The sequence below is a fragment of the Rhipicephalus sanguineus genome, chromosome 7 (assembly GCF_013339695.2).
Source record: "Rhipicephalus sanguineus isolate Rsan-2018 chromosome 7, BIME_Rsan_1.4, whole genome shotgun sequence".
NCBI lineage: Eukaryota > Metazoa > Arthropoda > Arachnida > Ixodida > Ixodidae > Rhipicephalus > Rhipicephalus sanguineus.
Genome location: NC_051182.1, coordinates 43,552,040 through 43,569,478, shown reverse-complemented (window position 1 = coordinate 43,569,478; position 17,439 = coordinate 43,552,040). Strand labels below are relative to the sequence as shown.

General features: G+C 45.3%; 1 pseudogene; it reads right to left on the bottom strand.

Moving 5' to 3' along the window:
* The window catches only part of LOC119399419 (fatty acid synthase-like), a 131,459-nt pseudogene that overhangs the window by 41,105 nt on the left and 72,915 nt on the right, over positions 1-17,439 (bottom strand).

Here is a 17,439-nt window from a genome sequence, read left to right as displayed (position 1 = left end):
ATGGACAGTCTCGGCTGGAAAATGTCCGTCCCCGTCGCCGTCATGCACCGTATATATATAAGTATGTATATATATATATATATAAAAGCCCCAAAGAAAAATAATTCAGAAAAATGCTTCCGAAGCGCGGAATCGAACCAGGAACCTCTTGCTCCGCAGCGAGTGGCGCTATCCACTACGCCACGAAACGCAGATCCCCCACGTAGGTAACGGCGAGCGTTATATACATACCCTTTACCACTGGACGGACTCAGAGACGGCAGGCGATAATAAGCGTTTCTTTATTACCAGCGAGATGGCGCTAGCAGCACGACGGGCGCATTTAAAAGTCGTCGTCGAGCTCTCTCGCTTCTTATATTTGCGCAGCGAGAACATTGCCCTTCCGTTGTCTGCTCGCGCGGTTTTCTCGCGGTGAGGGGAAGAGGAATGTTTCACGCTTTCACCGTGATGTCCGCGCTCATGTTACCGAGCGTACGAAAGTCACTCGAGCTGAAGGGACGCCGCTAAACGAACAAACAGAAGATGAGCGTGAACTATCAAGTGTCGCAGCTCGACAGTTGAAGCACGCTAGTTTCCTTCGCTGCTTCGGCCGCCTTTGCAACAGGAACGCTGTTCAAACTGATAGTATCCATTGGCGAGCCTCACTTCGTATAGCATTAATTTCTTGCTATCGCATTCATTGCTTCGCCCTTGCGGCGAAACTGTGACTTTTTTTCTCTCTTTGCTTATTTATCTCGCCTTTGTTGACGTTCTCATTCTCCATTTTTTTTTGCATTTCTTTTTTTCTATTTCTCTCCTTCCCATTCTTTCTGTGCTACGCTTTGCTCTCTCCCCTCCTCCTTTCCCTCCTCCTCACCATGACATCTGTCTTCCTAACGTTCACTTTCTTTTCCCACCCCTTTGCTGCACTATACTATACAAGGCTATGCTACGCTCTGCTACCGTGCCTGGAAAGCCGAGCGGTTAAGACGCTCGCCTTAGGATTGAAGGTATGCGAGTTCGAATCCCACCTCGTGAAGATTTTTTTTTCGGCAAGAATTTTAACAGCGAAGCTGTTTCGCAAATCGTTCCTTGTGCGACGAACCAAAAAACTATCATCATCATAAAAGAGTACATGCTACAGTAATTGGTTACATCCCACTACTCACCACTGGTCCACTAAAAATGAAGAAGGCAACAGTCAGCCCAACGACAAATGGCTGCGAAGCAATGGCGGTGAATCCAAGACCCCGAGTACGTACAACAAGAGAATGCTAAGTAACGGGAAAGGCAACGGCGGCTGCGAGAAGACCACGAAGCAATGGAAGGTCTTCGCGAACGACGACGTGCCCGTAGGTCTATGAGAGGTGCGAACGCTTGGTTTCAGCGTGAATTTCTGTCTGCGGAGTTTGGACATCCATGTCGTGTCTGTGACTGGCTGTGGTTTAACTCGAATTTATCTGCGCTGAAAATCAACGTAGAAGCAACCTAGCATCACCTAGCTAAAGCCTAGCAATGACCTACAAGCAACCTAGAAACAACCTGCATCACCTAGAAAAGACCTAGAAAGAACCTAGAAGCGACCAGGTTAGTCTTCAGAATTGTTCAGTTTCGCTGTTTCAAGCCTTGCGCGACTCTGTGCAGGGTTCGCCAAATTTTTTCTATTTCTCTTTCTTCAGATTTTTTTTCCGTCTCTCGGTTTGTTTCTCTCTTCCTTCTTCTTCTTTCTCTCTATGTACTCGTACTCGGGTAGCCGCGGAGTCGCACATGCCCGTTAATATAATGATAGTTTCCTGCGATCGACACTCAAGGTACGATTTGTCAACTGAATCGCTGTTAAGTCAGTTTACGCGAGCTCTGGTTATAGGAGTACTGACACGATTTTGAAGTGCAGCAAAACGGACGTTTTTGGTTTCCTTGGCATGTAGTGTTAACGCTCTCCCCACACCGCATCCGGGAAACACGTATAAATGTTTAAGTTTGATTTTAAAGTTTTCATCTCCCAGCATCTGCAAGGCAGCTTTACTGCATGGAGAGCCCTATGACGTTTCAAGTCAGCTCACTTGGTTTGCGAAGTCTGGGTTCTGCATGCAGCGTAAATCACAGAAATCGCTGTCGGAGGCACTGGACGACAGTTCACCCATCATGAACCACGTTCGACTGACAGCAAAGGACAGCAGGTGCATATTTCGTGGGTTGCAGTCTGCCCGTGACGTCACGGGCATACTTAAGACGTCACTATGAAGCCGCCCTCTCGAAACCGAAACCGAAACTGCTGGTTGAAATAAGCGGTATTAAAAATTTATGCCATGCATTTCCAGGCACCACAACACACTTTTTAGGGTTCTCGATACCCGTGCTTTCATTTAGAGCAATAACCCGAAAAATTTTAAAATTCATATCAGTACTCCTTTAACGCGAGAGCGCATCAGGTTCATTAAGCAAAAGCTAATTTTACTTCCCCGTTGTATTTCTAAGCCCAATTTTTGTGGCACATACCCGCTTTAAGATGGACGGTGATTACATGACACACCGTCACGACATCAGACGCCGACATGCAGAGCTCCTGGGGTGCTTCGCGCCTAAAACTAGAGTTGCGGCGAGCGCGAGCCGCTGTATACCGCCATATATGAGCATGCTAAGGATCCACTGCGTTTATTGCTGACTTTCAACGACAAGAAAGAATGTCAACGACGGCGACCACGAATTTTCGCATGGCAGTGAATGGTGTTAGAATTCGAAATGATTTAATGAGAGATATTTGTTTCCGAAACAAAAATGCATACAGAGCAGTATTGATGATCTGATCGCCAATGATATTTTCCAAGAGTTCAATGATCCTCAAGAAAACCTGCAACGCAAGTACACTTGTGTTTTCATTAAAGAACTTAAGGAGAAGATTTGGACTGATCATTGCTGATGTTCAGAGAAGTCCTTTATCGTCGACCTTGCGAGCTGTAGTGTGTGCGTACACGCACATCCGAGGGACAGCTGGATGCAGTTCTCTCATACCAGAATACAGAATGCTATGTATCGTTCCCATTTTATGCTAAATGCGGTTGAGTGATTATCGGTGTCTGCATATGTAAGGGTCAGAATGTGTACTGCGGTGATTTGCGGAACGGAAACGCTAAGTATATATTCAGACCAGGCCCGTAGCCAGGGGTGGGTCCCTAGGGGCCGCCCCCCCCCCCTTCGAAATTTTGGTGAAGTACGTGTTTTTACCAAAAATAAATAATGAAACTAGGTGTTTTTCTAAAAAAAATAAGGTTTTCAGCAAGTCCCCCCCCCCCTCCCCGAAATCAATTCCCTGGCTACGGGCCTGATTCAGACAGTCGCTAACATACCGACACATGCATAACGGAGAGTGCGGCGCGGCCGATAGTTGGCGCAGTACATCTATATATAAGCATTAGGCAGGAGCTCCACCCCGCAAGACGCGTCCTACACGACTTGTTGCGGCAGTCGTATAGTGTGTCATTACAATGATTTTGCAGCTAATAGCATTAAGGTCCGCGGGCTCATAACGTAGTGTCTGCTGGTGTTGTTTTATGCAGTAGGTATATTTATGAGCTCACTAGATAACCTCATTTTGGCTGCAATGCATTGCGCCGCCGGTGTCCATCACACCTAGCACGCATAACGAGAAGACGCCCAGGTTCTACCCGGATTCTAATGGTACATTCGACTGGGCACCACCACGCTCTGACTCAGATTGCTACGACACCTGGGAAGCTCGAGATCGCAAACGGAGCAAGATTGGCCGAGCCGAACGTAGAGCATCTCGCTGGAGCAACCAGAAACCGAAAGGGGGAGTACGTAATTAGACACGAAAAAACCTTGCGAAACTGCTAACGTGCTCATAATAAGAAAAACAAAGCATTGTACTTTTGTTTTCTTTTTTGTAGTTGATCTTGGACCTCCTTCTCGGTATATGTCCGGACTACACTTCCAACATAATTAATGACTCTAGGTATCCTTTTCGGGGGGGGGGGGGGTCGAACAATTCATCAAACTTGTCTTCGCAAACGCTACGGATGTCGTCGGAGCCGCTGGTGCTGCTACCGTCGTCGTCGGCTTCCATGCCAGAATGAAGCACCGATGGCGTGGCTAAAGCCTTCGCGTACCGTTTCTTCGGCATGCTTCGTGTAGCGTGCGTCCTTGAGGTTGCGAAGCAGCGTACTGCAGAACACGCATCGCGCTCGCACAGAACTTCTGCTACAAACGCCGCAGCGGATGACGCACTGACGGAAACCGTCAAACTCACGTGACCGGATGTGTGCCAGATCTCGGTCGCGCTCCGACTTCAAAGTGAAAACGCCTCAGAGCGCTCCGAGATGGAGCGTAGTGCTCTGAAAGAACCTGCCGAACGTATTCAAAGCGCTAGATTTCGACCAACTGAACGTGACGCGCGTCGCGAGAGCGCTCTGGAGCGCTCGAAAACGACCAGTCGAATGTACCATAAATAAGGCATTTTGCTACAGCTCAAGAAAGGGCGGGTCGACAATTCACCAATATCATTATGAGCTTTACAGTCGACAGGGAACGTATACCGGAGCAGAAGTCACGTGTGCACATACGTGGGCGCACACGTTACAGTTGTTTTCTTTACAGCAAGATCCACGCCAAGTCAAATGCGCAAAATGACATAATTTGCTGCCCCCAGTCATAGCAGCGTCAACTTAGGCATTTTATCTCTGAAGAGCGAACAGTTCAATGCGTTCACTAAACGCTAAACTTAAATTGACTGACCATATTCCGCACACTCAAAAAATGGCGAAGTCCGGCATTCGCGCAATACATCGGGCTAGCTCCTCATCAGGAATTTTTTTTTATCTTTTTACTTCCCTTTCATACATTCCTATATGAGTCATGGCGTCGCATCATGGGGGAATACTTATCAGTGGCATCTTTTATCCCTACAACACCTGCAACATCGAGCTTTCGCATTATTTTTAACTCTTCTCCCGACAGTAGCACCACTCACTTTCTTTGTAGGAGCGGCAACTTAACTGTTAACAACCTGTTTCGGTTTAATCTAATTATCTTTCTGCATACCCAAGCAGCAAATCAACTTTCTAGTACCTGCAGTGATCCTAAGCCTTTAGTAAATACCAATACTACCAGGTTTCCAGCTAAGAATAACGTGTTGCTTCCTAAGGATCATGCGAATTATGGTAAATCATCTTGAAACGTCTGCGCGATCTCAATATGGAATCATCTACCGATATCACTTATACCTAATGTTTCCCTAATATCATTCAAGTAGTAATTAAAACAGTGTTTGTATATGTTTCGATCTGCTTTTTTTCTTTAGCTGTACTACGTTTGTGTTTCTATATACTGTATTTATTTGCCGGATTGTTTGCTTTTTGCCCGATAAGTGGATGGCGGTCGTCCCCTTGTCCACTTATTGGATATTTATGTGCATACAAACCCTGGGAGCGGTAGTCAGACCCGCTCTTAGCCATGACAGCTAGTGTGGAACGCTTTCGTTTTGCCAGATGGCATGCCATAGCAGATGAACCTTTAACGAGCGGACAGTTAACCAATATGCCTTCACATAATACCTGAAGCTCTCAACTCTGCCGGAACCACAACCTCGCTATGGATCGATGAAGAAAGAGAATTTTTGAGGGCTCCCTTTTTTTGACACTGCCTTGATAAAAAGGAGCAGATATTGAAGCCAAGCATGAAATAGGGGACGTTAAATGTATGGTTTTAAGTGAATTGAAATAATTGTGGTATAGATATGAAGGAATAAAGTGGACGAAAAGACAACTAGCCGCCGGCAGGGACCGAACCTGCGACCTTCAGATTACGGCACTGTATTCCATCCCGTTCCGCCTAGTGTGACCGGCGTAACGAATGTGTGCGCCTTCAAGCGGCTCACTCTACAAAATGTTCAGCCACAGTGACACGGTTTATCATCACCAGCAGCACAGACAATGTTGCCTTCTATTAACCCAGTAAAAATCTACCTCTTGCTGCAGTGGCGCTTCAGTGGTTTGGAGTTTTGAAACTTCCCAGTCGATATACATAGCTGTACCACCGTTCATCGTCAGAGACACCCGGTTAACGCTCGCGCTCTAAAGCTGCCACCATTTACAGGCTATGGCACTATTTATAATTTGTGCCAGTCCGGTATCAGTTTATTTGCTGGCCGGTCTAGCTGCCGCAGTGTTCATAGCCAAGAAAGCAGTCAGTTGGCTGCCATGACTTGCTTGCCACAATCTTGCGATGATCTTATGTGCACTTATGTATAAACAACACTGCAGTCTTAGTGTAAATGTTTGCCTCCTTAGCAACATACTTCTCTATTCAGAATGCAAGTCTGATGACATTTCGATAAACTCAAGCACATTAGACATTACAATATATGCTGTCTGCTGGCAGGATGCATCCTAAAAAGGGCCTACAACTAACTCCTTCAAGACCGCTCCCCCTGTTTACGTTGTGACTGTACTGCGTGTTTCAAGTGATACTTTGAACCGTTGGAAGGCCAACGAGGCCACATTAGGCGACACATCCCTTTTGTTGTCAGTGTGAATTTGTTCTACGTCACCCGGTAGACCCATTTCAGCGCTCAAACACAGCTTTCCGAGCATGACGTACCTTTATCACAGCCTTGCCTATGTGCTTCCCAGAGGCAATGAAACGAAACGCTTCTTCAGTCTGTTCTCTGGTGAACCTGAAGACACTGAGTGGCTGAACGACACCAGACTTGATTCCCTCCCTGAGAAGCACGTTGAGGCGCCGCTTGTGAGCCATACCAGTTGGATTGTTCAGCAACAGGCTGTCCAGCATGACTCCGTGGAAATTGACGTCCTCTAGAAATATGGACATGCCCAGGTTTTTGTTCTCGAACAGGTCGAACTTGCCAATCTCTACGAAGCGACCATGAGTCGCCAAGCAGCGCACGCTGGCCTGCAACTTCTCGTCGGACAACGAGTTCAGCACCAGATCCACACCTGAGAGGAAAAGTATAGTAATAAAATTCACCAATGAGGACCTCGTTTTGACCGCCCTGGTGTCGGCAAGCGCGATAGCGTGCAAATGTAGCGCAATCACACAGCGTACGCTGAACATTTATAGAAGGTGATAAATAAAACTTCGCCAAAACCGTTCAAGCAGCACGAAACTAACGCAGAGTTTTAATAGGTTAACGTGCAGATATGCAGGGTAAAAACCCTGTACCGAAACCCTCCAGAAAATACACAGAGCATATTGTGAGCAATCGTTAGAATTCGGCTGTCAACACCAATAAACCCTCAATAAATATTATTCTTATTATCGCGAGTACGTTAACAGTTTAAGTTTAATGCCTTCTCTTGTTGAGGCTAACACACCGCGGATGCTCGGCAGTGCGATGTGCAGGGATGAGAAGGCGGAATGCGCAGAGAAATCAATAAATTTTTATCGATGACCAGAATTTTTTTTCTTTGCATTGGCGCTCTAAAAGAGTGATATAAATAATAGTCGCGTTATAAAGAGAGAAACTGAGGGTATATTGTCTCTATGTTTAGTTCGTGTAGGTACGCCTAAATTAAACTACGCACGTGTTGGTTCACTTCGCTCGATCGCAATGAGCCGCCGCAGCCGCCAATCGAATGGACGAGCTCGTGCATAGCACTGCAGCGCCACAACCGTGGATGCAGTACGAAGTTATTATGAATATTCTACGCCCTGAAAAAGCATGTAGCGAAGGCCCGCCAGGAGAGGAAAGCTTTCTAAATTATTCTTTTTTTGAAACATGCAACAAGGTTGGCGCTAAGTAAAGTCATCTGAAGAATAAACAAACTTTTGCATGCAGCTTCTCTCACGGTGCCGATGTCACGATGCGTAAATGACCTGTAAATGCTACAGAGTCGCGTAATAAACACGTTGAGGTGTTCGTCTAGGCATTTTGCCAACGATGACCATTGCGACAAGACGACGGTGGCACAACAGCGCAGCGTCTCCAGTGCCAGACCGTAGAGCGGTGCTCTGCTGCGCCAGCAATTCGAATTTTTGTTTTATTTTTGCCAAAGCACCAAGCCTATTACGGTAAGCATCTGCTAAGGGTGTGTTTGTGTGTGTCTGTAGGGGGGCGGGGAGGGTTGTGTCAAGCCATGCAAGAAAACGAAGCACCCGGTGCCGCAATAGCAGCTGAAATCGCTGTCTTTAGCACAGAAAAAAATGTTATTAGTTATGAAGTGCATTGACCCAATAAGTGATGATAATCAGGTAAAATGGCAGGCTGTACTTTGCACACAGACAACAACACACCGTTTTCTCTTTCTTGGGGGAAAAGTTTGTGGTTAGGTAAGAGGATCCCTTGCTGGTTCATTTTGCTTAAGTGATGTTTTGAAGACTCGCTGGCATCAACATTACGTGTAACGTTGCTCCTTCCTATCATAAAATGGTTCGGCACAGAACAATATCACACGGAGCGATGAATCATATTAAAGCACATCGTTCATTGAGAACACACACCATTCTTCCTATCACTTTCCGATTCGTGTCTCGCGACGAAAGAATGTAACAGAGGTGTATAAGTTTCTACTACAAGGGGTGTTCAAATCAAAAGGTGCGAAACGACTATGTGGGCCTAAACGAAATATTTATTTAAACTATATATTATGTGCCTCGTCACAGCGATCCCATTGATGAAGAAGCTGAAGGATTCCTTGTTCCCAGAATCTTATGGCCGTCACGAGACCCAGTCCTTCACAGTGTCCTTGAACTCGTCGTCCTAGTTGAAGCGCTTCTCTTTCAGGTGTTTTTTGGGGGACGAAACACATGGAAATCCCAGGCGATGAATGGCGGCCGGTGTCAGAAATTGTTTAACGCCCCGGTACTCCCCGATCGTCGAATTTTGCAATGTGAATACCATCTTGTCCTCGCATGTACTGCCGCGTCAATTGGACGGCGCTCTTTATGAAAGCATCTGCTGTCTACTGCGCATGCGGGCGCACCCGCATGCTACGATCCACGGCACAGACTCCCACCGCATCCCTAGATCTCTTGCTACATTCTTTCATAGGGACACCGGCCTCTATGTAAGCGGTCATGTTGTTACGACGTTTCGTACCTTTTAATTTGAACACCCCTTGTATGTTAAGCCTGGCCACATAGCCTTCGTCTTGATTGGCCACAGCAGTTTTGTACAAATGTGAAGAAACTTCCTCTGTAGCTATTGAAACAATAAATTTCGCTCTCCTGCATAATCCATCCTTTTGCTAGTGTTTCGCTACTAAGTTTGATGACGAGAGTTAGATTTGCTCGTCGTCTGGCCACGGCGGCTGCGTTTTGAAGGAGGCGAACTGCAACAACATCAGTTTACTTAGATTTAAGCGCACATTCAAGAACCCCAGATTGACAGACAATGTTATTCTGAGGTCACCCACTTTTGCGTGCCCCATAATCGAAGCGCTGTATCAGTGCGTTTAAGCCCAAAATTCAATTCAATTCAATTTTTTTCGTGAAGGCGAACCTGATTCGATGCTGCTTACTAAAGACTAGCTCTTGACCATTGCTTAGCAAAAAGCAGGCTTTGTTGATAGCGCAGTAATCTAAAGCCACAGCAAATTGGTAGGAGCTCACATTTTCAAAGCTCGCCATGTTTAAGCAGACCTATTTTTACAAGTCATGCAGAAGATATTTCTGCGTGCTTTCAAAAGTGCCCCAAGTGTTAAAACGACTCTTCGGTTAGCAGTTGAATCTGAATTATTGTATTGCTCGCCTGAGAAAATTGAGTTACAAATTTAATTTTAAGGGCAAATGCAATAAAATTTTCATTCTATGAACAACTTCTTCCGCAGAATTGCAGTAATAATGCACGCCATGAAACCTCTCTAGTACTTTTGCAACGTTTCATATTGTTTCATGTTTTATTTTCATGCTACTTTTACTACAATGTCTACGTTATCTATCCGGCGCACTTAAACTACACCAATCTGTACGCGTTCTCTAAACATCGGGGAAATATTGATTGCGACAATACGCCTGAATACATATTTCCAACCTTGAGAGGTGTTATGGCCGATTTACCGTCCGCTGCGGAGAGGATGACCAACATCCATAAACCTCGCTACTTCCTAGAGATAGGGGTGGCTGTCGAACGGGCGAAATTATCACTATTGAAGTGCACAGAATCGTAGACACACCGAAAATTCATAACATTGGCCTGAGCTTGTTAAAATGATACGCTGATCAACTCTGTGGGATCGTTCACGTAAACTCCTTAGAAAAAATTTGCATGCAAGATTGCGCGTCACACGTACATGCATGTTTAACGAAAGAAGTTTCCGTACGAGACTACAAAGGCGCCTTCTCTCTTGTGATCAGTGGTTGGGACTTCTGGAGGCACGTAAGCCAATATAGTGCACCTATATGTTATACGCCATCTGTAGACGTATGCGGTAGGTATCAATATTACGGCTTTATCGTAGCATCTTATTCTATCGCTATGCTTTTGAAAAAATTCCAAACCGGGCGGCCAGGTTCGTCTTGGGACGGTACAAGAGAGGGGAGAGCTGCACTCAGATGAAAAATGAACTTGGGTGGGAACTGCTTTCCTCGCGTCGGCAAAAGCTGCGACTGAAGTTCTTTTTTCAGATATATAATGATAAAACAGGAATTAATAAAGAAAAATACTTTAAGGAACCTCATTACCGCTCATCTAGAACTGACTATGTTTTTAAAATAAGAGAATTACGCACCAGGGCGAACCTGTTCGCGAATTCATTTTTTGTTAGAACTGTTAAATAGTGGAATGCATTGTCTGGCATGCAAGTGTGCTGTAAGAACGAAGAATTGTTTATGTCGTTTCTGTAACCCCCCTGCTGTAACGCCTTTGGGCAATGCGGGGTAACCTTTGAATAAAGAAAAAGAATAAAGAGTATTCGCAAGACTGTTGCAGTGTCACCCGTTTTCCAGTCACATCCCCACACCATGAAGTTCATTTGCATTTCGAGTGGTATCCTCAGTTTCTTTAGAAACTGCCACTTCATTGACGTTTATTTGACTGAAATTGTGATTAGTACAAACATAATATACTTTAGGTTAGAATGTAACATTGTGGACGTCTGCGAAACGCTACAAAGATTTGCATCGCATGAAAGTGACCTACAACCGTCTTTGGGTTAGTCGAACATACTGACTTTATTTACAGGTCATGAATGGGATACCACGAGATCCCCTGCACGCGCCCCCTTCCTCTCTTCGGGAGATTTGAAATATGCGTCAACGACCGAGCAAATGCCTCCTTCCCTCCCGCCATTTTTTTCGGCTTTTTCTCCGCTACAGAATACTGAAGCGGCAGTTCCTAGGAGTCAAAACTCCAAGAGTCTTTAGATATGTGCGCGATCTCTTGGCACTTCTACAGTATAGTACCCCGAGGTTGCATTCTGAGTTATTACAAATGATCGGAACACTTGAATAACACCTTTCACCCTCCTCCCTTGCCATAACGCATGAAATTTCACACGATGATTCCCACCGGTTAATTAAAAACACTGAATGCATGCGTATTCATTAAGCATTTTACTTGAAGCACAAGTGTGCATATTTCTTGGAGGCTCTTTCGCCGTCATTTTGATTTTGGTCCACGATTGAGGAAAGCACCCCCCACCCCCCCGCTTCAAATTTTTTCCGGTTATCTTTCATCGTACGAGGGGGGGGGTGCTTACTCAGGATTCTACGGCCATCTAGCCAAGATGGCTCACAATAACGGAATGTGAGCACCGCTTACTAATAATCTATTTAGCATCAAAATTTTGTAACAACCACCAATCGCGTTTCTCACTTTACCGCAAATGCACTCACCTCGGCCTTGAGTTTCGCGCATGACGTGTTCTTCGAAGGAAAGGTCTCGTGAGTTGGCAAAGTTTCGGTCTCGTAAGGTTGGAAACCGCCGCTTGAGGAACTCTCTCTTTTCCTGAGATCCTGTGGACCAAAACAAGAACAAAAACTTTGTGGAGCTAAATAAACTCAGTTATTCCTTTTGCTATTGTCCAAATGAACAGGTAATATAAACACGCGTCCGTCTTAAAGTATGTTCATTACGAAGAAGATGACAGGACCAGCGCTGATACCTCATTCTTCATCTTGTAATTCCCTTCATCTATTCTCACTTGTGAGCGTGAGTTGCTGGCTATGTGAAAGCCCAGCTCGTTAATTATTGTGCTCCGAGATGCTCAAATGAACACTAATCGCCAGCATATTTTAAGCAAGCGGTTCCTCTTTCGTATTATTACTGATACTAAAATAAGTTACCCTTATAACATGGGACAAAAGTACCCATGATAGGAGATAGTAAAAAAGATCCTCAGAACACACCCTGTAATCAAGAATACCACCCTGCAGTAGTTTTCGCAAAGTGCAGCATTTCATTTATTAAACAGAGAGGAACAGAGGACATTAACAGAGGGGGCCTGCATTTGATGCGACTCCCGCATCGTGAACACTCTGCACTCCTGGAATGCATCCGTACACAAAGGATTACTTTTTAGTCCGGGATACCTCTCAACAGCCATAGAAGCCAGCCAACATAGAAAAAAACCGCTCTCTAATTGAATTTTTTGATACATTGGTCCAAGATTCTTAGCCTCTCGCTAGGACTATGCAAGCTAGGAATGGTCACCCTTGCATGAGAGAAACATCGCATGAATAATACGCAAACAGCGATCACTGTACACATTGTTATGACTAGTGTCGAACAGACGGGAGAAGTTGATGACTCCTTTTAGCTATTTTTGTAGCGCGGGAATTATGGCTCGATGGGAAGAATAACATTCCATAAGCGATACACGATGGCCTTTTGGCAGCAAGATTAAGTTATAAATGAAAGCATTCTTATCACTTTGCTTATACCTTTTACGCGGAGTTTCACTGACCGAACCCGGTTATCACTACTGCTAATAAACGGCGCGAAAAAGACGGGGATGAAACGCGGACACACTAGAAAGGCGCTGTCCAGTGAGTCCACTCTTCGTCCCAATGTGTTCTCGCGCTGTTTATTATCAGTAATAACAACCAGTCAGCTACCTTATTAGGTTATCACTAGAATCGGTCATTGTGCAGCGTGGATCAGCTTATGCGAACAGCAATGTAGCAAAAGGACACTCGCTGACAAAGAAAGAACCCTCACAGGTTCCCGTGATTGTTTGGCCTTGAATACTGACATAGCGCGTGAAGATGAGAACAATTGAAGGCATATCATCATCACAAGTAGGGCGTTACACCCTCACAAACATTATTTACGTGCATTCTGGGGTGCTTGTCTGTATGTTGCACAATATTATTTTAAGATCCCATCAACAGGCTTGCATAGCAACACGCGTTCGTGAATTGTAAAGACCTGTTGAGCTTTTCTTATGGCCTCCAAACCAGCAATATCCGTCAAATGAACTAATGGTATGTAGCCTTGCGTTGCTCAGCTCGAATTCCGGAATAAACCAGGTCACACCTATGCATTGTGAAGGCGCCAGGTGCTTCAACACTCCTGTATACTTCGACTCAGCTGGTCCCTAAACGGGCCCTGACATACTTTTTGCACATGAACATAAAACGTTCCCGATCAGTAGTCGCAGCCTCCTGCGAACATGTGAGCCAAATATTGTAGAACTGCACGCCATAGCGAACATATAACTTTGTTTCAAAGACATAAATGGCTCGCTCTCCTCTCGGCAGATAACGTAGTCGACGGGAACGGCTACGTTGATCAAGGGAGAGCCACGGCCTTTGGCCGATTTCGTGATCGCGGAAATATCCTCGGTAATTGTCCTACCACTTCTTCCATCTCAATAATTACAAACATTTCTTTCTCCCTTCATAAACACATAAAAAGGCAACTGTCCTGTCACGCTTGGGATCGATCAACGATCATATGATTATTATGTTGCTTGATACCCACAATGCGACTACTATTCGTGAAAGCCAGGAATTTCCTTATTTCGATGCTAAACCTGGCATTTTTTACGTGGTTCAAGTAAACATTTCACTCGTGTACAAATGTCATTATAACTATAATACTTCTGCACACAACAGCGCTTATGGCAGCTGGGCAGACAAAAAACTAATGAACAATACGCTCCTGATAAGTGGATTTGCTATACTTCTGAATTCGTGGACATGACACCATCGCACGCTGACGTCACGTAAATAAAACATGTCGGTTCTCCATTTAACAGAAACATAGGTTTAAATCAGTCATTTACTGCATGCCTTTCCTTTGTGGTCACATGCGCTCATGCCTCGCTGTTTCGTGAAAATCAGATATGCCCTTATGCAGCGCGCTTTACGCAGCATATAGCTGAGCACCACGGGATATCGCAATTGGAAGTTACTGTTATCATGCTAAGAGCACTAACGATATGCTAAGACTATGCCAAGACCATGTTCCTTGTATCGCTCCCTCTCTTGGCCACTAGTCGACAGAACTGGGGAAAAACAAGTTACGTCCACAAATTTGCGCACTACGCCTGAAGGCGTTACGCGTGCGAATTCTATTATTTAGGACTCTTGCACCTACTATGACAGTTACATAAAAGCACCTGCATCTTCAATGGAAGGTTGACAAACATAGTCGGCGTGCCGGTGCATGGTGACTTAGAACATTTAATACTGTGCGAAAGGCCATCACTTGCAGTGAGTGTCGTGACTCAGGAACTGGGGAATCCATATTTCCTGCAAAACTACAAATTATTTTTAAGCGCACCTGGATTTCCGCTAATTAACTGAATACCTTGCTGTGAATGTATACAAACAAATGCTTACTAGATTTCACATATTTTTTTTCTGAATAGGCATCTCACAATCTATTCTCTCTTCTTATAAGGGATCGAGAGCAGCTCTAGCAACGCGTCAACGCTGTACGGTTGCTACAAGACAGAAACAGACGACATAATATAGACGATTACTAGCTATACCTGTTTGTATTCACCCAATTATGGCTCGCATATTTTTTTCGAACACTGGTTGCTATTACTTGATGGCCCCTTTGACTTTTGCTTGAGGAGAACACTCCATATAAACCCGATCGGCAGGGCCATTGTCCTATCGAAAGAACGGATGTTTAAAAACAACCTGCAATATTTTCCTTCTTTTTGCCCATTCAACTCACCTACAGTGGTGAAGACTGTGCAACCCATGGAAAGGGCGATGGCGATGGCGGACTGTCCGACGCCTCCACTGCCGCTGTGTATGAGGAGCGACTCTCCAGGCTGTATTCCGGCGCGTATCACTAGTGCGTAGTAGGCTGTCGAGTATGCCAAAGGCACCGTGGCAGCCTCTTCCATGGTCCAGCTGTCAGGAATGTCCCACATCATGTCCGGGTCAGCAGCGAGGACAGTCGATATGGACCGGCCCTTGACCATTCCCATGACACGCCGTCCGTTCCAATCGCGGCCTGAATACTCCATCCCCAGGTCGGCAAACCCGGCGACATTGTCACCTGAGTGACAAAGCCGAGTTAAAAACACGAGCGCCGATTTCTTTTTTTTTTTTAAATTTCGAGACCCTACAGTCGAGACACGTTTATTTGTTAGAAGAAAGGCCAAACACGAATGCACATAGCATCTCCATTTATTCTTTATCATGCGTCCCCACCCCCGAGCCTCCATCTGTCTCGATGCTCACAAACATATGATTGCCTTAACTTTCAATAAACGCTACCTTTAAGATATACGTACTTAGCTCCTTGTAACGATGAAGTGTTCGGAAACCATGGTAACGCGCGAGGGATTTCTCCTGTGCAAAAATTGCATCAGCACACGGTCGTTGTCTTCAGCCCCGCGATGGCAACGACGCCCTTTAATTGCTGAACGATTCAGCTCACCCGTTATACCTTGTCATCTATATCTCGAAAATATCTCGAAAATATATTCACGAAAATCTATATCTCGAAAATAGTGTGCGTACCTTTAAAGGGGGCGTGAGAAGGAAATGAAGCTGCCCGGTTGTAATTTTTCCTGCTTCAACAAGGATTAGACAGGCCGATTCCCAAATATTTCGGCGCTATATTCAGTCTATAATTAATGACGCTTGTTTGAAATCGCAGTTTTCTTGGGCTCCTAAACGACTACGCGGGGCTACCGACCGCCATAGGCATTAACGTGTGACGTCATGCTAAGGGAAGATATAAACGCAGCTTTAGCTTTCTTTTGCTCTAAAATAATATATTTATAGGAACCTAGAAAAGAAGCAAATAGCACAGCAACTTTTGCACTCTGAGTTGAATACTGTGCGAGTACAGCACTTGATCTGCTTCCTTCCGCTTTCAAGTGCATCAGTGCTCCATCATGTGTGTATTCTTGCCTTCGCTCGCACGGTGCAGCGTCCCAGTTTTTTCTTTCTGGTTACGTTACGTTGTGTTTTACGGCGTGTTTTGGGTGGCTTAGTCCTAGCTATGCCAGCCGTGGGCGTCGTCAGACAGTGCCGTACAACTTATCAAAGTGGAAACAACGTTCGCTTTCACAAGCTGCCAGCGTTACAAGCGAGACGCCATGATGCTACGAATCTCGGTCAACTATGGCTCAGCAAACATCGCTGCGTCGCCATGTTTGGTCGACGATAGAGACTTTTCATTGGCTGGCTTAAAGTGACCTCAGCTGTACAGTTCAGGGGAACGTGAGCTGGGAAAGCGTAACTGTGATTTTATAGTTATTAGCTGAACCCGGACGATGAAACGAGTCGAGGTATAGTATTGAATGGACGGCGAGGATTCCGAATGCACACGTAGTTCAAAATTTTCAGAAAACGTTTCACGACCCATTTGAGTCACTTAGCACGGATCAGCAACTTCTACTCCGTGTAAAGTATATCTGCAACAACCTATAAAATAGCTGTCACGGTTGTGCTACGCAAGTAATGCCTATAAATACACTGCAGAGGACCTGGAAGGCTGCCTTAGGGGCTAACATAGGCTCGTTTCTTTATTCAGAACTGTGTGAATGCGAGTGACCATTCATCCACAATTAACATTGCGAAAATAACGTTATCCCAGCAATCGCGGCACCCGGTCTAGAACAAATACCCCGTATGGTCACCATACATTTGAGAGCGGTTATGCCGTAGGATATAGCCGATACTAGGCCTTCCAAGTGGTCACACAGGCAGTAAACGACCAGGCGCCTGGTCGTGGGACACGTTTCCCTGAAGAAGTGGGTATATCTCGGCAGAATTCAGTAGAACTACCTCCCGTAGCCAACACGCACGCCCTGCACACTAAGCCACTACTCCGCTAGAAAAAGTAACGTTTCTACCATTAGTATATATAATAAAGCAACGAAAAATGGCAGCGGGGGAGAAAGGACCCGGAAAAAGCCAAGTTATAACCATTTTGTAAATCTGCAGGCCAGCCTGGACATTGGCCTCGCTTTGCAAATTAATTTCCTGGGTTTTCACTTTGTTCGTCACTACACTGCTCTCACCGACAATTACGAAAGGCGATGCGTCAGAAAGGACAATGAAACGCTT